Below are 22,389 nucleotides of genomic sequence, written 5' to 3' on the forward strand. Positions count from 1 at the left end.
CATTGTATATGTGTACCACATCATCTTTATCCATTCATCTGATGATGGACATTTAGGTTGCTTCCATGTTTTGACTATTGTGAGTAGTGCTGCTGTGAACATAAGGGTGCATGTATCTTTTTGAATTATAAAAACTTGTATTTTTCTTTTTGAAGTGTTTTATTTTATTATTATTGGAGTGTAATTGACATACAATGTTGTGTTAGCATCTCTGTACAATGAAGTGAATCAGCTGTGTGTACACATACATCCCCTCCCTCCTGGCCCTGCCTTCCAGCCTCCCGTTTTACCCATCTAGGTGATCACGGAGCACCAAGCTGAGTTTTCTGTGCCATTCAGCAGGTTCCCACTAGCTATCTGTTTTATACATGGTAGGAGAATCCCAGGGACGGCGGAGCCTGCTGGGCTGCTGTCTATGGGGTCGCACAGAGTCGGACACAACTGAAGTGACTTAGCAGTAGCAGCAGTATTTATATGTCAGGCCTGATCTCCCAGTTGTCCCATCCTCCCCTTCTCCCATGTGCTCATGTCTGTTCTCATGTCTGCATCTCTATTCCTGCCCTGCAAATAGGTTCGTCTGTATCATTCTTTTTTAGATTCCACATGTGCATGCATGCTAAGTTGCTTCAGTCATGTCTGACTCTTTGTGACCCTATGGACTGTAGCCTCCCTGGCTCCTCTATCCATGGGATTCTCCAGTCAAAAATATTGGAGTGGATTGCTGTGCCCTCCTCCCGGTGGTCTTCCCGGACCCAGGAATCTAACCCACATCTGTTATGTGTTCCGCATTGGCACGTGAGTTCTTCACCACTAGTGGCACCTGGGAAGCCCCAGATTCCACATACATGTGTTAATATATGATACTTGTTTTCCTCTTTCTGGCTTACTTCGCTGTGTTTACAGACTCTAGGTCCATCTACATCTCTGGAAATGACCCAGTACAAATAACCCAAATTTCGTTCCTTTTTATGGCTGAGTAGTATTCCATTGTGGCCTTCCCTGGTGGCTCAGCAGTAAAGAATCTGCCTGCCAGTGCAGGAGTCATGGGTTTGATATCTGGGTTGGGAAGATCTCCTGGAGAAGGAAATGGCAACCCACTCCAGTATTCTTGCCTGGAAATCCCATAGACAGAGGAGCCTGGTGGGCAACAGTCCATGGGGTTGCAAAGAGTCAGACAGAACTTAGAGACTAAAAACAACAACAGATATTCCATAGTATATGTGTACCACATCTTTATCCATTCATTTTCCAGTAGACACTTACGGTGTTTCCATGTTTTGACTATTATAAATAGTGCTGCTCTGAACATAGGGGTGCATGTATCTTTTTGAATTATAAAGACCTGTAGTTTTTTTCCCCTCGGCAATGTTTTGTTGTATTGTTTTTTTATTGGAGTATAATTGCTTTGCAATATTGCATTAGCTTCTCCTGTACAACTAAGTGAATCAACTGTGTGTATACATGTATCTCCTTTCTCTTGGACTTCTCTCCCATCACTCCTCCCATCCCACCCATCTAGGTCGTCACAGAGCACCAAGCTGAGTTCCCTGTGCTCCATAGCAGGTTCCCACTAGGTATCTGTTTTACTGATGATACCGTATATATGCCATCCTAATCTAATTCATCCCACCCTCCCAGCGCCCCTTTGTGTCCATATGTCTGTTCTGTATGACTTATTCCTGCCCTACAAAAGAGTTCATCTGTACTGTTGTTCTAGCTTCCACATATATATGACATTTATTTTTCTCTTTCCCACTTCACTCTGTATGACAGGCTCCAGAACCATCCACGTGTTTACAAATGGCCCAATATTATTCCTTTTTATGGCTGAGTAATAAATATTCCATTGTTTATATGTACCGTATCTTCTTTATCCATTCACCTGTTGATGGACATTTAGGTTGCTTCCATGTCCTGGCCCTTGTAAATAGTGCTGTAATGAACCCTGGGGTACATGTGTCTTTTTCCATTGTGATTTGCCCAGTAATGGGATTATTGGGTCGTATGATAATTTTATTTTTGTTTTTTTAAGATGCCTCCATACTGTTCTTCATAGTGGCTGTATCAATTTACCTTCCCACCAACAATACAAGAGGGTTCCCATTTCTCCACACTCCCCAGCATTTATTGTCTGTAGGGGTTTTTTTGATGATGGCCATTCTGACTGGTGTGAGGTGATACCTCATTGTAGTTTTGTTTTTTTTTTTAACTTTTAATTTTGTATTGGGGTATAGCCAATTAATGTGGCTTACCAGGTGGCACGATTGTAAAGAATCTGCCTGCTAATGCAGGAGACTCAGGAGACGTGAGTTGATGCCCAGATTTAAAGATCACATGGGGTGGGAAATGGCAACCCGCTCCAGTATTCTTGCCTAGAAAATTCAGTGGACAGAAGGAGTCTGGTGGGCTACAGTCCATGGGGTTGCAAAGAGTTGGACATGACTGAGCAACTGATTAACACACACAGCCCATTAGCAATGTTGTGATGGTTTCAGGTAAACAGCAAAGGGGCTTAGCCATAAAGATACATATATCCATTATCTCCCAACCCTGCTCCCATCCAGGCTGCCACATAACACTGGGCAGAGTTCATGTGTTATGCAGTAGTCGCTCGTCGGTTACCTGTTTAAATACAGCAGTGTGTACGTGTCCATCCCAGCTCCCCAACTGTCCCTCGTGCACATCCTTCCTCTCCTGGTAACCGTCAGTTCTATCTCTAAATCTGTGAATCTTCTTCTGTTTTGTAAGTTCATTTCTATCTATATCATTTCTTTTTAGATTCCACATATAAGGGATGTCATACTATGTTTCTGCTTCTCTGTGTGACTTAATTACTTAATTAATTACTGACACTCTGTGTGTCAGTCTCTAGGTCCCTCTATATTGCTGCAAATGACATTATTTTGTTCTTTTTAATGGCTGAGTAGTTAAGCTATTTCAAATCCTAACAGATGATGCTGTGAAAGTGCTGCACTCAATATGCCAGCAAATTTGGAAGACTCAGCGTGGCCACAGGACTGGAAAAGGTTGGTTTTCATTCCAGTCCCTAAGAAAGGCAATGCTGAAGAATGCTTAGACTACCACACAGTTGCACTCATCTCACACGCTAGTAAAGTAATGCTCAAAATTCTCCAAGCCAGGCTTCAGCAATACGTGAACCGTAAACTTCCAGATGTTCAAGCTGGTTTTAGAAAAGGCTGAGATCAAATTGCCAATATTCGCTGGATCATGGAAAAAGCAAGAGAGTTCCAGAAAAACATCTATTTCTTCTTTATTGACTATGCCAAAGCCTTTGACTGTGTGGATCACAATAAACTGTGGAAAATTCTGAAAGAGATGGGAATACCAGACCACCTGACCTGCCTCTTGAGAAATTTGTATGCAGGTCAGGAAGCAACAGTTAGAACTAGACATGGAACAACAGACTGGTTCCAAATAGGAAAAGGAGTATGTCAAGGCTGTATATTGTCACCCTGCTTATTTAACTTCTATGCAGAGTACATCATGAGAAATGCTGGGCTGGAAGAAGCACAAGCTGGAATCAAGATTGCCAGGAGAATATCAATAACCTCAGTTATGCAGATGATACCACCCTTATGGCAGAAAGTAAAGAGGAACTCAAAAGCCTCTTGATGAAAGTGAAAGAGGAGAGTGAAAAAGTTGGCTTAAAGCTCAACATTCAGAAAACGAAGATCATGGCATCTGGTCCCATCACTTCATAGGAAATAGATGTCAGACTTTCATAGGAAACAGTGTCAGACTTTATTTTTGGGGGCTCCAAAATCACTGCAGATGGTGATTGCATCCATGAAATTAAAAGATGCTTACTCCTTGGAAGGAAAGTTATGACCAACCTAGATAGCATATTGAAAAGCAGAGACATTACTTTGTCAACAAAGGTCCGTCTAGTCAAGGCTATGGTTTTTCCAGTGGTCATGTATGGATGCGAGAGTTGGACCGTGAAGAAAGCTGAGCGCCGAAGAATTGATGCTTTTGCAGTGTGGTGTTGGAGAAGACTCTTGAGAGTCCCTTGGACTGCAAGGAGGTCCAACCAGTCCATCCTAAAGGAGATCAGTCCTGGGTGTTCTTTGGAAGGACTGATGCTAAAGCTGAAACTCCAATCCTTTGGTCACCTCATGCGAAGAGTTGACTCATCGGAAAAGACTCTGATGCTGGGAGGGATTGGGGGCAGGAGGAGAAGGGGACGACAGAGGGTGAGATGGCTAGATGGCATCACCGACTTGATGGATGTGAGTTTGAGTGAACTCCAGGAGTTGGTGATGGACAGGGAGGCCTGGCGTGCTGCGATTCATGGGGTCACAAAGAGTCGGACACGACTAAACCACTGAACTGAATTGAATAACGAGTGATGTTGAGTTTCTTTTCATGTGTTTATTAGCTATCTCTATATCTTTGGAGAAATGTCTATTTAGGTCTTTTTCCCACTTTTTGATTGGGTTATTTGTTTTTCTGGTATTGAGCTGCTTGTATATTTTGGAAATTGTCAGTTTCATTTGCTATTGTTTTGTCCCATTCTGAGGGCTGTCTTTTCACCTTGCTTATAGTTTCCTTTGTTGTGTCAAAGCTTTTAAGTTTAATTAGGTCCCATTTATTTTTGTTTTTATTTCCATTATTCTGGAAGATGGATCCAAAAAGATGTTGCTGCTGTTCATGTCATGGTGTTCTGCTTATGTTTTCCTCTAGGAGTTTAATAGTGTGCAGTCTCACATTTAGGTTTTTAATCCACTTTGAGCTTATTTTTGTGTATGGTGTCAAAGAATGATCAAATTCTGTTTTTTAACATGTAGCTGTCTAGTTTTCCCAGCACCGTTTGTTGAAGAGACTGTCTTTGCAGCATTGTGTAGTCTTGTCTCCTTTGTCATAGATTAATTGACCATAGGTGCATGGGTTTATTTCTAGGTTTTCTATCCTATTCCATTGATCTGTGTTTCTATTTTTGTGCCAGTACTGTGCTGTTTTCATGACTGTAGCTTTGTAGTATAGTCTGAAGTTAATTTCTCAAGATTGCTTTGGCTTTTCAGGGACTTTTGTGTTTCCATAAAAATTTTGAGATTGTTTTTTTTGTTCTAGTTCTGTGAAAAATGCTATCGGTTGGTAATTTGATACGGATTGTGTTGAATCTTTAGATTGCTCTGGGTAATAGAGTCATTTTGACAATACTGATTCTTCCTATCTGTGAACATTGCATATCTTTCCATCTGTTTGTGAATTTTTTGATCAGCTTCTTAGAGTTTTTGGAATACAGGTCTTTTGTCTCCTTAGGTAGGTTTATTCCTAGTTTTTTTTTTGATGCACTGATTAATGGAATTGTTTTTTGGCTTTCTCTTTCTGATCTTCTGTGGTTGGTGTATAGAAATGCAACAGATTTCTGTGTGTTAATTTTGTAATCTGCAGTTTTGCCTAGTCCATTGATGAGGGCTGCCATCTATGGGGCTGCACAGAGTCAGACGTGACTGAAGTGACTTAGCAGCAGCAGCAGTAGTTTTCTGGTAGCAGTTTTACTGTCCTTTATGTATAATATCATGTCACCTGCAAACGGTGACAGTTTAACTTCTTTTCCAACATGGATTCCCTTTACTTCTTTTCCTTCTCTGATTGCTGACGGTAGGACTTCCAAAACTATGTTGAAATAAAGTGGCAAGAGTAGACCTCCTATTCTTGTTCCTATTTTAGAGGAAATGCTTATAGCATTTCGCCATTGAGAATGATGTTAGCTGTAGGTTTGTCATATACTGCCTTTGTTATGTTGAGGTATGCCCACATTCTGGAGAGTTTTTTTTTAATCATAAATAGTTGCTGAATTTTGTGAAAAGCTTTTCTGCATCTATTAAGATGATCATACGGTTTTTATTCTTCAGTTTGTTGATGTGGTGTATCACACTGATTAATTTGTGGATATTGAAAAATCTTTGTATCACTGGGATGAACCCCACTCGATCATGGTATATGATCTTTTTAGTATGTTGTAGGATAAGAATCACTAGTATTTTGTTGAGGGTTTTTGCATCTATGTTCATCAGTGATATTGGCATGTAATTGTCTTTTTTTGTTGTATCTTTGTCTGGTTTTGGTATCAGGGTGATGGTGGCCTCATAGAATGAGTTTGGAAGTTTTTCTTCCTCTGCAGTTTTTGGGAATAGTTTCAGAAGGATAGGTGTTAACTCTTCTCTAAATATTTGATAGAATTTGCCTGTGAAACCATCAAGTTCTAGACTTTTGTTTATTGGGAGATTTTTAATCAGGATTTCAATTTCAGTGCTTGATTGGTCTGTTCATATTTTCTGTCTCTTTCTGGTTCAGTTTTGGGAAACTGTACCTTTGTAAGAATTTGTTCATTTCTTCCAGATTGTCCATTTAATCAGCACACAGTTGCTTCTAGTAGTCTCTTATGATCCTTTGTATTTCTGTGGAGTCAGTTGTAACTTCTCCTTTTACATATCTTTTTAAAAAATTTTATTTATTTTTGACCGGAGGATAATTGCTTTATAATATTGTATTGGTTTCTGCCATATATCAACATGAACCAGCCATAATTTGTTTCTAATTTTATTGATTTGAATCCTCTCCCTTTTTTTCTTGATAAGTCTGATACAAGGATTATCAGTTTATCTTTTCGAAGAACCTGCTTTTAGTTTCTTTGATCTTTCCAGTTGTTTTCTTTGTCTCTATTCCATTTATTTCTGCTCTGATATTTATGATTTCTTTCCTTATACTAACTTTAGGTTTTATTCTTCTTTCTCTAGTTGTTTTAGGTGTATTTGTTGTTTTATTAGCCACTCAGTCATGTCCCACTCTTTGCAACCCCACAGACAGCACCATGCCAGGCTTCCAGTCCTTCAGTAACTCCCAGAGTTTGTTCAAACTCATGTCCATTGAAATGGTGATGCTATCCAACCATCTCATCCTCTGTCATAATCTCCTGCCTTCAGTCTTTCCCAGCATCAGGGTCTTTTTCCAGTGAGTCAACTCTTTGCATCAGATGGCCAAAGTATTAGAACTTTAGCATCAGTTCAATGAATGAATCAGGGCTGATTTCCTTTAGGATTGGCTGGTTTGATTTCATTGCTGTCCAAGGGACTCTCAAGAGTCTTTCTCTAGCACCGCAGTTCAAAAGCATCAATTCTTCAGCACTCAGCTTTCTTTATGGTCCAACACTCACATCCGTACATGACTACTGGAAAAACCATAGTCTTGACTATATAGACCTTTGTTGGCAAAATGATGTCTTTGCTTTTTAATACATTGCCTAGGTTTGTCATAGCTTGTCTTCCAAGGAGCAAGTGTCCTAATTTCACGGCTGAAGTCACTGTCTGCAATGATTTTGGAGCCCAAGAAAATAGTCTGTTGCTGTTTCCATTTTTTCCCCTTCTATTTGCCAAGAAGTGATGGGACCAGATGCCATGATATCAGTTTTGTGAATGTTGACTTTTAAGCCAGCTTTTTCACTCTCCTTTTTCACTTCCATCAAGAGGCTCTTTATTTCCTCTTCACTTTCTGCCATAAGGGTGGTGTCATCTGCATATCTGAGGTTATTGATATTTCTCCTTGCAATCTTGTTTCTACCTTCACCTTCATCTAGCGTGGCATTTACCATGATGTACTCTGCATATAAGTTAAATAAGCAGGGTGACAATATACAGCCTTGACATATTCCTTTCCCAATTTTGAACCAGTCGTATGTTCCATGTCTGGTTCTAAATGTTGCTTCTTGACCTGCATACAGGTTTCTTAGGAGGCAGATAAGGTGGTCTGGTATTCTCATCTCTAAGAATTTTCTAGTTTGTTGTGATCCACACAGTCAAAACTTTCATGTAGTCAATGAAGCAGAAATAGCTGTTTTTCTGGAATTCCCTTGCTTTTTCTGTGACCCAATGAATGTTGGCAATTTGATCTCTGGTTCCTCTACCTTTTCTAAATCCAGCTTATACATCTGGAAGTTCTCGGTTCACATACTGTTGAAGCCTAGCTTGAAGGATTTGAACATTACCTTGCTAGCATGTGAAATGAGTGTAGTTGTGCAGTAGTTTGAACATTCTTTGGCATTGTCCTTCTTTGGGATTGGAAGGAAAACTGACCTTTTCCAGTCCTGTGACCACTGCTGAGTTTTCTGCATTTGTTGGCACTTTAACAGCACTTTAACAGCATCATCCTTTAGGACGTGAAGTAGCTCAGCTGGAGTTCCATCACCTCCACTAGCTTTGTTCATAGTAATGCTTCCTAAGACTCATTTGACTTCACACTTAAGGATGTCTGGCTCTAGGTGAGTGATCTACTACATTGTGGCAGTACAGGTCATTAAGACCTTTTTTGTACAGTTCTTCTGTGTATTCTTGCCACCTCTTCTTAACCTCTTCTGCTTCTGTTAGGTCCATACCGTCTCTGTCCTTTAGTGTACCCATCTCTGCATGAAATGTTCCCTTGTTATCTCTAAGTTCCTGAAGAGATCTCTAGTCTTTCCCATTCTATTATTGCCCTCTCTTTCTTCGCACTGTTCGCTTAAGACTTTATCTGTCCTTGCTGTCCTTTGGAACTCTGCGTTCAGATGGATTTATCTTTCCTTTTCTTCTTTTGTCTTTCACTTTTCTTCTTTTCTCAGCTATTTGTAAGCCCTCCTCAGACAACCATTTTGCATTTTTGCATTTCTTTTTCTTGAGGATGGTTTTGATCACCGCCTCCTTTACAGTGTTACAAACCTCCATCCATAGTTCTTCAGGCGCTCTATCAAATCTAATTCCTTGAATCTATTTGTCACTTCCACTGTGTAAGCATAAAGGATTTGATTTAGGTCATATTTGAATGGCCTTGTGGTTTTCCCTAGTTTCCTCAATTTAAGTCTGAATTTGGCAATAAGGAGCTCATGATCTGAGCCACAGTCAGCTCCCAGTCTTGTTTTTACTGGCTGTGTAGAGCTTCTCCATCTTCGGCTGCAAAGGATATAATCAATCTAATTTCAGTATTGACTATCTGGGGATGTCCATGTGTAGAGTTGTCTCTTGGGTTGTTAGAAAAGGCTGTTTGCTATGACCAGTGCGTTCTCTTGGCAAAACTTTGTTAGCCTTTGCCCTGCTTTATTTTGTACTCCAAGGCCAAATTTGCCTGTTACTCCAGGGATCTCTTGACTTCTTCCTTTTGCATTCCAGTCCCTTATGATGAAAAGGACATCTTTTTTGGTGTTAGTTCTAGAAGGTCTTGTAGGTCTTCATAGAACCATTCAGCTTCTTCAGCATTAGTGGTTGGAGCACAGACTTGGATTACTGTGATACTGAATGGTTTGCCTTGGAAACTAACCGAGATCATTCTGTCATTTTTGAGATTGCATCCATATACTGCATTTTGCACTCTCTTGTTGACTGTGAGGGCTACTCCATTTCTTCTAAGGGATTCTTGCCCACCGTAGTAGATATAATGGTCCTCTGAGTTAAACTCGCCCTTTCCCCTCCATGTTAGTTCACTGATTCCTAAAATGTCAGTGTTCACTCTTGCCGTGTCCTGTTTAGCCATATCCAGTTTACCTTGATTCATGGACCTAACCTTTCAGGTTCCTATGCAGTGCTGTTCTTTACAGCATCAGACTTGACTTTCAGCAGCAGACACATCCACAGCTGGCGTTGTTTCCACTTTGGCTCAGCCTCTTCATTCCTTCTGGAACTATTTTTTTACTTCAGTAGCATATTGGACACCTACCGACCTGGGAGGGTGGGTTCATCTTTCAGTGTCCTATCTTTTTGCTTTTTCATCCTGTTCATGGGGTTCTCAAGACAAGAATGCTGAAGTGGTTTGCCATTCCCTTCTCCCATGGACTATGTTTTGTCAGAATTCTCCACCATGACCTGTCCATCTTGGGTGGCCCTACACGGCATGTCTCATAGTTTCATTAGGTTATACTAAGTTGTTATCTGCAGGTGTAAGGTGAGGTTGTTTATTTGTGATTTTTTCCTTGTTTCTTGAGGTAAAATTGTATCATCATAAACTTCCCGCTTAGAGCTTCTTTTGCTGCATCGCATAGGTTTTTTACTGTTGTGCTTTCGTTTTCATTTGTCTCTAGGTATTTTTTTATTTCCTTTTTTATTTTTTCAGTGATCCATTGGTTGTTTAGTAACATATTGTTTAGCCACCACGTGTTTGTGTTTTTATAGATATTTTCTTATAGTTTATTTCTAATTTCATAATGTTGTGATCAGAAAAGATGCTTGATATGATTTCATTTTTCTTAAATTTATCAAGGCTCGCTTTGTGGCCCAGCATGTGGTCTGTCTTAGAGAATGTTCTGTGTACACTTGAGATGAATGTGTAGCCTGCTGTTTTTGGATAGAATGTCCTATAAATAGCAATTAAATCTCTCTGCTCTGTTACGTCATTTAAAGCTTGTGTTTCCTTATTTATTTTCTGTCTCCATTATCTGTCCATTGGTGTAAGTGTGGGGTTAAAGTCCCCCACTATTATCATGTTACTGTCGATTTCTCCCTTTATGGTTGTTAGTTTTTGCTTTACATGTTGAGATGTTCCTGTGTTGGGTGTATATGTATATTTATGATTGTTATGTATTCTTGACTCGAATACTTAATCATTATGTAGTGTCCTTTGTTTCTTATAATGCTAAGTCACTTCAATCGTGTCCGACTCTGTGTGACCCCATAGACGGCAGCCCACCAGGATTCTCCAGGCAAGAACACTGGAGTGGGTTGCCATTTCCTTCTCCAGTGCATGAAAGTGAAAAGAGAAAGTGAAGTCGCTCAGTTGTGTCCAACTCCTAGCGACCCCATGGACTGCAGCCTACCAGGCTCCTCCGTCCATGGGATTTTCCAGGCAAGAGTACCGGAGTGGGTTGCTATTGCCTTCTCCGGTTTCTTATAATAGTCTTTGTTTTAAAGTCTGTTTTGTCTGATATGAGTATTGCCACCCCAGCTTTCTTTTGATTTCCATTTGCATAGTATACCTTCTCCCATCCCCTTACTTTCAGTCTGTAAGTGTCCCTAGGTCTGAAGTGGGTCTCTTGTAGACAGCATATATTCAGGTCTTGTTTTTGTATCTACCCAGCCAGTCTGTGTCTTTTGATTGACTATTACTATGTGTGATCCTAGATGTTATTCTTTTTGTTGTTGTTGTTTATGGGATCCCCTGGGTCAGGGACTGAACCCATATCCCCTGAATTGGTAGAAGACAATGGCAACCCACTCCAGTACTCTTGCCTGGAGAGTCCCAGGGACGGAGGAGCCTGGTGGGCTGTCGTCCACGGGGTCTCACAGAGTCGGACACGAGTGAAGCGACTTAGCAGTAGCAGCAGCAACAGCCCCTGAATTGATAGGTGGATTCTTCACTACTGAACACAAAGGAGGCCCCATAGGTGTTTTATTCTTTTTGTTGTAGTGATAATTGGGATTGTTTCCTTAATTTCTCTTTGTGATCTTTCATTGTTAGTGCATCGGAATGCAAGAATTTCTGTGCATTAATTTTGTATCCTGCAACCAAATTCATTGATCAGCTCTAGTAGTTTTCAGGAGAAGGCAATGGCATCCCACTCCAGTACTCTTGCTTGGAAAATCCCATGGACGGAGGAGCCTGGTAGGCTGCAGTCCATGGGGTCTCGAAGAGTCGGACACGACTGAGTAACTTCACTTTCACTTTTCACTTTCATGCATTGGAGAAGGAAATGGCAACCCACTCCAGTGTTCTTGCCTGGAGAATCCCAGGGATGGGGAGCCTGGTGGGCTGCTGTCTCTGGGGTCGCACAGTTGGACACGACTGAAGCAACTTAGCAGCAGCAGCAGCAGTTTTCCAATGGCATCCTTAGAATTTTCTTTGTATAGTGTCATGCCATCTGCAAAAGGTGAGAGTTTGAGTTCTTCTTTTCCAGTTTGTATTCCTTTTATTTCTCTTTATTCTAGGATTGCCGTGGCTAGGATTTCCAAAACTACGTTGAATGAAAGTGGCGAGAGTGGATATCCTTGTCCTATTCCTAATTTTATAGGAAATGCTTTTGATCTTTCACCATTGAGAATGATCTGTGCTGTGGGTTTGTCAGTATGGCCTTTATGATATTGAGGTAGGTTCCCCTGTGCCCATTTCCTAGAGAGTTTTTATGATACATGGGTGCTGAATTTTGACAGATGCTTTCTGAATCTGTTGAGATGATCATGTGGATTTTTTTCTTCAGTTTGTTAGTCTGGTATATCACATGGATTTTGCATATATTGAAGAATCTTTGCTTCTCTGGGATAAATCCCAGTTCATCATGGTGTATAATCCTTTTAATGTGTTGTTGGATTGGTAGGATTTTGTTGAGGAGCTTTGTGTCTGTATTCATTGGTGATACTGGTCTTTAGTTTTCTTTTTTTGTGTGATATCTTTGTCAGGTTTTGGTATCAGGGTGATGGTGGCCTCATAGAATCAGTTTGGGAGTGTTCTTCCCTCTGCAGATTTTTTGGAAATTGTTTGAAGAGTATAGGAAGGATAGGTGTTTAGCTCTACTCCAAATATTTAACAGAATTTGCTTGTGTAGCCATCTGTTCTGGACTTTTATTTGTTGAATGATTTTTAATTACAGCTTTAACTTCATTACTTACGGATTGATCTGTTTATACTTTCTATTTCTTCCAGGTTCAGCCTTGGAAGATAGTACTTTACTAAAAATTTGTACATTTATTTCAGGTTGTCCATTTTATTGGCATATAGTTGCTTATAGTAGTCCCTTATGTATTTCATGGCATGGGTTGTAATTTCTGCTTTTTCATTTCTGAGTTTATTGATTTGAATCCTATCCTTTTTTTTCTTGATGACCTTGGCCAAATGTTTATCAACTTTATCTTCCCAAAGAACCAACTTTTAGTTTTATTGATCTTTATTTCTATTTCATTTACTTCTGCTTTGGTCTTTATGACCTATTCCTTCTGCTAACTTTAGGGGTTTTTCCTATCTTTGTCTAGTTGCTTTAGGTGTAAGGTTGAAAGTGAAAGTGTTAGTCGCTCAGTGGTGTCTGACTCTTTGAGACTGCATGAACTGTAGCCTGCCAGGCTTCTCTGTCTGTGGAATTCTCCCGGCAAGAACACTGGAGTGGGTTGCCATTCCCTTCACTAGGGAATCTTCCAACCCAGGAATTGAACCCAGGTCTCCTACATTGTAGGCATATTCTTTGCCAACTGGACCACCAGGGAAGCACCCAATTGTTTGTTGGAGATTTTTCTTGTTTCTTGAGATGAGATTGAGTTGCTACAAATTTCCCTTAGGACTGCTTTTCCTTTGTTCGGTAGATTTTAAGTTGTGTTTTTCATTGTCATTTGTTTCTATGTTTTTTTGATTTCCTCTGATATTTCTTTTAGTGATCTCTTGGTTATTTAGTGGTGTAGTTCTTAGCTTCCATGTGTTTGTATTTTTTTTTTTTTTTTTGCAGTTTATTTTTCTTACTGATTTCTAATCTCAGCATTGTGGTTAAAAGAGATGCTTGATATGATTTCAGTTTTCTTAAATTTACCAACACTTGATTTGTGGATGAAGATGTGATCTCTCCTGGAGAGTGTTCTGTATGCACTTGAGAAGAAAGTGTGTTCTGTATGCACTTGAGAAGAAAGTGTGTTTTGCCACTTTTAGGTAGAATGTCCTGTAAATGTCAGTTAAGTCCGACTGGTTTGTTGTGCCATTTAAAGCTTGTGTTTCCTTATTTATTTTCTGACTGCATGGTTTGTCCATTGGTGTAAGTGGCGTGTTAAAATTCCCCACTATTGTGTTGCTGTATTTCCCCTTCTACGACTATTAGTATTTGCCTTATGTATTGAGGTGCTCCTATGCTGGGTGCATGTATATATATAATTGATATATCGTCTTGTATTGATTCCTTGATCATTATGTAGTGACCCTCCTTGTCTCTTGAAACAGCCTTTATTTTAAGGTCTAGTTATCTGATACGAGTATTGCCACTCCAGCTTTCGATTTCCATTTGCATGGAATATTTTTTTGTCTTCTCATTTTCAGTTTATATGTGTCCCAAGGTCTAAAGTGGGTCTCTTATAGACAGGATATATATATAGGTTTTGTTTTTATATCTCTTCAGCCACTCTGTGTCTTTTGGTTGGAGCAGTCATTCTATTTACATTCAAGGTACTTAGCAATGTGTATGTTCCTATTACCATTTTCTTAATTGTTTTGGCTTTGTTTTTGTGGTTATTTTTCTTCTTCCTAGAGAAGTTTTCTTCTTCTTAGAGAAGGTCCTTTGGCATTTGTTATTAAACTGGTTTGGCGTTGCTGAATTCTGTTCAGTTTCGCTTGACTGTAAAGGTTTTGATTTCTCTATTAAATAGGAATGAAACCCTTGCTGGATAGAGTAATCTTGGTTGTAGGCTTTCCTCTTTCATCACTTTTAATATATTCCACCACTGCCTTCTGGCCTGCAAGTTTCTGTTGAAGAATCAGTTGATAACCTTATGGGAATTCCCTTGTGTGCTATTTGTTGCTTTTCCCTTGCTGCTTTCAATATTTTTTTCTTTGAATTTAATTTTTGTTAGTTTGATTAATATGTGTCTCAGCATGTTTCTCCTTGGGTTTAACCCTATATGAGACCCTGTGCTTCTTGGACTTAGTTGACTATTTCCTTTCCTGTGTTAGGGAAGTTTTTGACTATAGTCTCTTCAAATATTTTCTGACTCTTTATCTTTCTCTTCTTCTGGGATCCCTGTAATTTGAATGTTGGTGCATTTAATGTTGTCCCAGAGGTCTCTGAGACTCCCCTCATTTCTTTTCATTTTTTTCCTTTATTCTGCTCTTCAACAATTATTTCCACCATTCAGTCTTCCAACTCACTTACTCGTTTTCTCTGCTTCAGTTGTCCTTCAGTTATTAATTCCTTGTAGTGTATTTTTTCTTTCAGTTGTTGTGTTGTTCACCACTGTTCTTTAGTTCTTCTAGGTCTTTGGTAAACATTTCTTCTGTTTTCTTGATCTGTGCCTCCCTTCTGCTTTTGAGGTTTATTATCAATACTCTGAATTCTTTTTTGGGTAGGTAGTCTATTTCCTCGTCATTTATTTGATCTTGTAAGTTTTTACCTTGCTCCTTCGTCTGTCCCATCTGTCCCATATTGTTTTGTCATCTCATTTTTTTTGGATGGATGGGGCTTTGTTTTTCCCTTGCTGGTTGTTTGCTGCAGTGTCCAGCACTGGAGTTTGCATGCAGTTGGATGGAGCTGAGTCTTGGTGCCAAGATGAGGATCTGTGGGATAGCTCACACCAGTTAACATTCCCTGGGATTCTAGATTCTCTGTTGGTCTAGTGGTTTGGACTTGGTGCTCCCACCATGGGAGCTCAGGCCCAAAGCCTGGCCAGGAATGGAGACCCCTGTATGCCATGCAGGGGGGTAGGGTGGGTAGGCAACAAAGAAAAAGGAGCAAAACAGTAAGAAAGAATAAAAAATTTAAAAAGAGTAGATATTTTAGGAGAAATGAAAATGAGACGACAACAACAAAGTAAAACAAAACTACAACAGCAGAAAAAGCCAGAGAAGGCCCTAGGGGAGGAAGGCGCTTAGGCTGAAGAGGCCAGCAGCTAGAAGAGGCCCTTGGCGGGGGTGGGGGCTAGGCTCAGGACCCTCTAGGCTGGAGGGGACCCCAGAAGGTGGAGATTCAGGCCCGAGACCCCAGCAGGCTTGCCAGTGGTTGAGTAGGTGGGGGAGATGCTGGGTACATTCCCCTCTGGTCCACTGTCTCCCCAAATCCCTTCCCATCCCTGCTAATCCTCGCTCTGTGGGCGGGCCCCTCTGAGAGTGGTGACCCCTCTCATCCTCCTGCTGCCCCTCAGGGTTTCTGCTCCCATCCCGCCTCTACTTTTCTTTTCCCCCCTTTCCCCCCATCATCCTACCCAGTCGCCTGGGAATTCCTCCCATCCCTTAGGTGTCCAAGGCCTCTCAGCAGCCCTGGTAGGTGCCCGGGTTTTGAGAAGATGTGAATTCAGCATCCTCCTGCTCTGTCATCTGGACTCCACCCATAAAGACCTTTTAGTTGGTGAAATTTTATGTTTTTTAAACAGATGTCTTGAAAATATTTTGTAAAACTTATCCCCAGAGTACATGAAATTCTTCCATGCTCCTATACATGCTGTTTATTTTAAATTTTATTTTCTATGTATTACAGGTATATAGAAATGATTTTTAACACTTTAAAAATAATATTTATTTGGCTGTGCTGGGTCTTTGTGGCCGCACAGGCTTTTCTCTAGTTGCGATGAGCAGGGGCTGCTCTCTAGTTGTGGGGTGCATGGCCCTCTCAGTGTGGTGGCTTCTCTTGTGGAGCACAAGCTCTGGAGTGTTTAGGCTCCAGTATTTGTGGCAGGTGACCTCAGTAGATGCAGCTCCTGGGCTCTGGAGCACAGGCTCAGTAGTTGTGGCGCACAGGCTTGCCTTGCAGCATGTGGGATCTTCCTGGACCAGGGATTGAACCTGTCTCTCCTGCCTTGGCAGGCAGACTCTGTACCACTGAGCCACCAGGAAGCCTAGCATATTGATTTTTATAGCTAGCAACGTTGCTAACTTATTAATAATTCTATGATGAGTTTAAGTTTTCTGTGTTCACAATTGTGTCATCTGGAAATACTGATTTTTTTTTCCTTTATGAACTTTATATGTACTTTTTGCTTATCTAGATGGCTAGGAACTTTAATAAAACATTAAGTAGGGGTAGTGATAAATGTATGTTCTTATCATGTGCTTGATATCAAAAGGAAACCTTCAATACTTCATTATTCAGTGTAAGAATGCTTTTTAATTTTTACTTTGATACATGAGATGTTTGGAGGGGTGTTATTCAGCTTCCCGTTATTTAGGGATTTCCAGATACCTTTCTGTTATTCTTTTCTAGTTTGTCAGAGAACATATTTTATATTATTTAAATCCTGTTAAATTCATTGAGACCTGTCTCATGACTAGAATGAGGCTTATTGTGGTAAATTGTTTGGTAAATTGTGTGTCTGTTTTTCCCAGTAGCAAAAGAGTAGTTTAATACTTGTGGATAATCTAAAGGATGAATGTTAGATAGCCTGTTTAAAATTCCTCATGGAAGTAGCCACTACCAGATGGAGTATTTATGCATTTAAAATTTATAGTGATTTGTAGAATTGAATACTTGTGGCTATGAGAAACCCATGCATGTAGTGAAGAGTATTGTATCTCTTATGTTACAAGTAGTGACTCAAGTGGCCCCAAATTATAAAACTCAATAACGATTTCTCTTCTCCTTTGGCTTGTGTGTGTTGGTCGCTCAGTTGTGTCCGACTGTTTGCAACCCCATGGACTGTAGCCCTCCAGCCTCCTCCGTCCATGGAATTCTCCAGACAAGAATATTGGAGTGGGTAGCCATTCCCTTCTCCTGGGGATCTTCCCAACCCAGGGATCAAACCTGGGTCTCCTGCATTGCAGGCAGATTTTTTATTGTCTGAGCCATCAGGGAAGACTTTCTTTGGCTTAGTATATGTTATTACTTTTTTGTGATTAGGTTGGTGATTGTTTATGTACAAAGTATTGATAGCCTTTTCATCACGAAAAAAATACATGAAATTTTCCAACTATTCAACAAATAATAAAATTATGCATATTTTGAAAAGATGCACAACATCATTATTCCTTGGGAAAATGCAAAGTACTACTACATTGGGATATCACTACTCAGCTATTCAAATGATTACAGTTTTTAAAAATAACTGTACCAAGTGTTTTAAGGATATGGAGCAACCAGACCTTACATGTTGGTGGGAATATAAAATGATTAAACTGCTTTGGAAAATACGTTTGCAGTTTCTTAAGAATTTAAGCATGCATTTGCTGTTTGATTCAGCCATTTTATTTCTCCTTATTTACTTAAGATTTATATGTGAATAATTCATAGCCCCTTTATTTGTACTAGTCCCCATCTTGAAGCAACCTAAATTTGTATCAGCCAGGGAATGAATAAAGAAATTGTAGTATATTTATGCAGTGGGATACTACTTAGTAATAGAAAGGAAGTAAGTATCAATACATAAATGAGTGTCAGAAGACTTAGGGTAAATGAAAGATGCCAAAAGAAAATTAATACATACTGTGTGATTCCATTCGTGTGGAATTTTCAGAAATTCTAACTAAACTGTAGTGACAGCAGGTCACAGCTGCATCCGTGCAGGGATGGGAGCTGGGAAGTAGCACCGGCAAAGGAGCAGAAGGACACGAATGGGCCCGCCACTTCTGTTCATTTTGTTGATGAGTGATAGTTTCACAGATGGTCAACACTCATGTTGTAAGCTTTACTTATATGCAGTTCATTGTATGTCAGTTAATCCTCAGTAAAATTGTGAAGAGAGAAAATAACATGTGATATAGATAAATAGAATGTTACTCAGCTAGGAAGAAGCGATTCTGCCATTTGTGACGTCATTGATGGACCTTGACATTATGCCCAGTGAAATAAGCCAGAAAGAGAAACCCAAAGACTGCATAGCACCTCTTGTACGTGGACTCTTAAAAAAATCAGAAACAGAGTAGAAAAGTGGTTGTCAGGGGCCAGGGTGTGGAGGAAATAGGGAGAGGTTAGTAAATGGTGAAATTTTCCAGCTGTAAGAGAAATACAGTTTGATGATCTCATGTAAAATATGGTGACTATAATTGATAATACTGTGTTGTATAACTGACATGTGCTAAGAAAGTAGAACTTAAATGTTTTCACTAAAAGACATATTGCTAAATATGTGAGGTGATGGATGTACTGATTGATTAGATAGAAGGTACTTTTTCACAGCATATACATATATCAAGTCACTATAATAATCTTAGGAATTTTATATCAGTTTTACATTAGTAAAGAAAAAAGAATGAAAGGAAAAGAAAGTCTGTAGCAAATTAGGATTGGAAAGAAAATTCCTTAATGTGATGAAGAATGTTTAAAAATAAATGGATAAAAAGTCTAGAGCAAACATCATTCTCATGGGTAATCTTAGAAGAATTCTTTTAAAATTCAGAAATGGAACAAATATACTCATTTTCTCTATTTATCTAATACTGTATTAGACATCTTAGCTATGCAAAAAGGAAATTAAGATGGTAGCATGATGATTAGGAATGATGGAAATCAGTCATTGTTTGCAGACAAATATGCACTTTGATGGACTTCTCACATGGCACAGTGGTAAAGAACCCGCCTGCTGATGCAAGAGATGCAGTTTCACCCCTTGGGGTTGGGAAGATTGCCTGGAGGAGGAAATGGCAACCCACTCCAGTATTCTTGCCTGGACAATTCCATTGACAGAGGAACCAATGTATAGTCTATGGAGTTGCAAAGAGTCAGACATGACTGAGCCACTGAACACAGCATAGCATACACATTTACATAAAAAACTCAGCGAGAGTCTATAAGTCAACAGTTAAAAATAATAGAGGATTTTTTTTTTTTTTTAGCAAGATTGGCTGGATACATGCTTAATAGATAAAAAAAATCAGTTGCATGTTCTAACTGCACAGAGCAAGGGAAAGTCGCTCAGTCATGTCCCACTCTTTACGACCCCATGGACTACAGTCCATGGAATTCTCCAGGCCAGAATACTGGAGTGGGTAGCCTTTCCCTTCTCCAGGGGGGTCTTCGCAACCCAGGGATCGAACCCAGGTCTCCTGCATTGCAGGCAGATTCTTTACCAGCTGAGCCACAAGGGAAGCCCAAGAATACTGGAGTGGGTAGCCTATCCCTTCTCCAGCAGATCTTCCCAACCCAGGAATCGAACTGGGGTCTCCTGCCTTGAAGGCAGGTTCTTTACCAACTGAGCTATCTGGGAAGCCTGACTGCACAGAGAACATGTGATTAAAAGGAAGACACTGTTTTATGTTAGTAGTAGAGATTATCAGGTACCTAGAACTAGATCTGCCACAATATGCAATATCTCTGTAGGACAAATTTTAAATCTTCTCAGAACAACATTAAGATCGGAGTAAATGAAACAAAGGTCTGTCTAGTCAAAGCTGTGGTTTTTCCAGTAGTTGTGTATGGATGTGAGAGTTGGACTATGAAGAAAGCTGAGTGCCGAAAAACTGATGGTTTTGATCTGTGGTGTTGGAGAAAACCCTTGAGAGTCCTTGGAACTGCAAGGAGATCAAACCAGTTAATCCTGAAGGAAATCAGTCCTGAATATTCATTGGAAGGACTGATGCTGAAAGTGAAGCTCCAACACTTTGGCCACCTGATGGGAAGAACTGACTCATTGGAAAAGACCCTGATGCTGAGAAAGATTGAAGGTGGGAAGATAAGGGGACAACAAAGGATGAGATGGTTGGATGGCATCAGACTGGATGGACATGAGTTTGAGTAGGCTCTGGGAGTTGGTGATGGACAGGGAAGCCTGGCGTGCTGCAGTTCATGGGGTTGCAAAGAGTCGGACACGAATGAGCGACTAAACTGAACTGAAATGAAAGAATAGACTGTATTCATGCTTAAAATCCTCACCAGTTTTATCTGTAGATTCAATTCAATTTGAGTCAAAATCCCAAAGAGGTTTTTCAAGGAACATGGTAAGATGGTTTTTAAACTTCTGTGAAGGGACCATAGGGCCAGGAGTAACCATGACACTTGTGAAGAAGAGGTACAGAGAGGGTAGACTTACTCTACCAAACATGAGGACTTGTTAGAACATAATAATAATACAGTGTGCTACAGTTTAAGGATGGATAAGTTGGCAAATAGAATAGAGAGACCGGAAGCAATTCCATACTGAAATGAAACTTAGTTTTGACCAAGTAGTATGTCAGTTTAAAGGAGAAAGGAAGGATTTAATATTTTTTTAATATATTTTTTTTTGACATGGACCACTTTTAAAGTCTTTTTGGAGTCTGTTACAATATTGCTTTTATCTTTCCGTGTTTTGGCCCTGAGGCCTAGGGGATCCTTGCTTCCTGACCAGGGATTGAACCTGTACCCCCTGCATTGGAAGACAAAGTCTTAACCACTGGACGACCGGGGAAGTCCCAGAGGGATTTAATGTTTGGAGCTGGGTAAAGTGGTTATCTGTTTTAACATGGAAAAAAGTGAAATTGGATCACTGCTTCACATGCTATTAAAATACTTCTGCATGGATTGAAGGTGAAAGTTTAGTCACTCAGTCATGGATTAAGGACTTAAAATTTGGTGATAGCAAAAGTTTAAAACTTTTAGGGAGAAATATAGATGAATATGTTTTGGACATTTGAGTAGGGAAAGATTGTTTAAAGAAAGCACAAAAAAGTTATCTATAAAGGAAAAGATCAATAAATTTGGCTACATTAAGAACTTTGACCTTTTCCTTATACCATATACAAAATCAACTCAGAATGGATTAAGATTTAAGCATGAGGCCCCAAATATAAAAACTCCTGGAAGAAAACAGGATAGCAGCTTCGTAGCATTTATCTTGGCAGTGATTTCTTGGATGTGACATGAGAAACAACAATAAAAATGAAAGTATATTAAACTGAAAAGTTTCTATACACCAAAGGCAGTAAACTGGTAAAAGGACAGTCTATAGAATGGGAGAAAAATATTTACAAACAATATATCTATTAAGGGTCTAGTATCCAATGGCACCCCACTCCAGTACTCTTGCCTGGAAAATCCCATGGATGGAGGAGCCTGGTAGGCTGCAGTCCATGGGGTCGCTAAGAGTCAAGACTCAGCGACTTCGCTTTCACTTTTCACCTTCCTGCATTGGAGAAGGCAATGGCAACCCACTCCAGTGTTCTTGCCTGGAGAATCTCAGGGACGGGGGAGCCTTGTGGGCTGCCGTCTATGGGGTCGCACAGAGTCGGACACGACTGAAGTGACTTAGCAGCAGCAGCAGCAGTATCCAAAATATTTGTGAAGCACCTGCAGCTTAAAAAACAAATAATTTGATTTAAAAATGGATAGAAGACCTTAATAGACATTTTTCAAAGATGAGGTACAAATGACCAACAGTATGTGAAAAGACACTGAGCGTGACTAATCATCAAGCAGATGAAATCAAAATCCCAAGGTTGTCACTTGATACTTCTTGTTCAGTCGCTTAGTCATGTCTAACTTTGCAAGCCCATGGACTGCAGCATGCCAGGCTTCCCTGTCCTTCACTATCTCCAGGAGTTTATTTAAACTCATGTCCACTGGGTCCATCCACTGAGTCAGTCCATCGTCCATTCAACTATCTCATCCTCTGTCTCCCTCTTCTCCTGCCCTCAGTCTTTCCTAGCATCAGGGTCTTTTCCAATGAGTCGGCTCTTCTCATCAGATGGCCAAAGTATTGGAGCTTCAGCATCATTCCTTCCAGTGAATATTCAGGGTTGATTTTCTTTAGGATTGACTGGTTTGACCTTGCTGTCCAAGGGACTCGCAAGAGTCTTCTCCAGTACCACAGTTCAAAAGCATCCATTCTT

General features: G+C 40.1%; 1 protein-coding gene across 3 annotated transcripts in view; it reads left to right on the top strand.

Annotated features, from left to right (window-relative positions):
• Window positions 1-22,389, top strand: part of SLC25A40 (solute carrier family 25, member 40) — an 80,326-nt gene that overhangs the window by 23,792 nt on the left and 34,145 nt on the right. The window contains exon 2 of one of the 3 annotated variants that reach the window (XM_059885733.1): window positions 1-21,000. This exon is cut by the window's left edge and continues 17,214 nt beyond it. The gene's annotated coding sequence lies outside the window, so the exon portion shown is untranslated. 3 annotated transcript variants of the gene reach the window in all.

The sequence above is a fragment of the Bos taurus genome, chromosome 4 (assembly GCF_002263795.3).
Source record: "Bos taurus isolate L1 Dominette 01449 registration number 42190680 breed Hereford chromosome 4, ARS-UCD2.0, whole genome shotgun sequence".
Classification (NCBI taxonomy): domain Eukaryota; kingdom Metazoa; phylum Chordata; class Mammalia; order Artiodactyla; family Bovidae; genus Bos; species Bos taurus.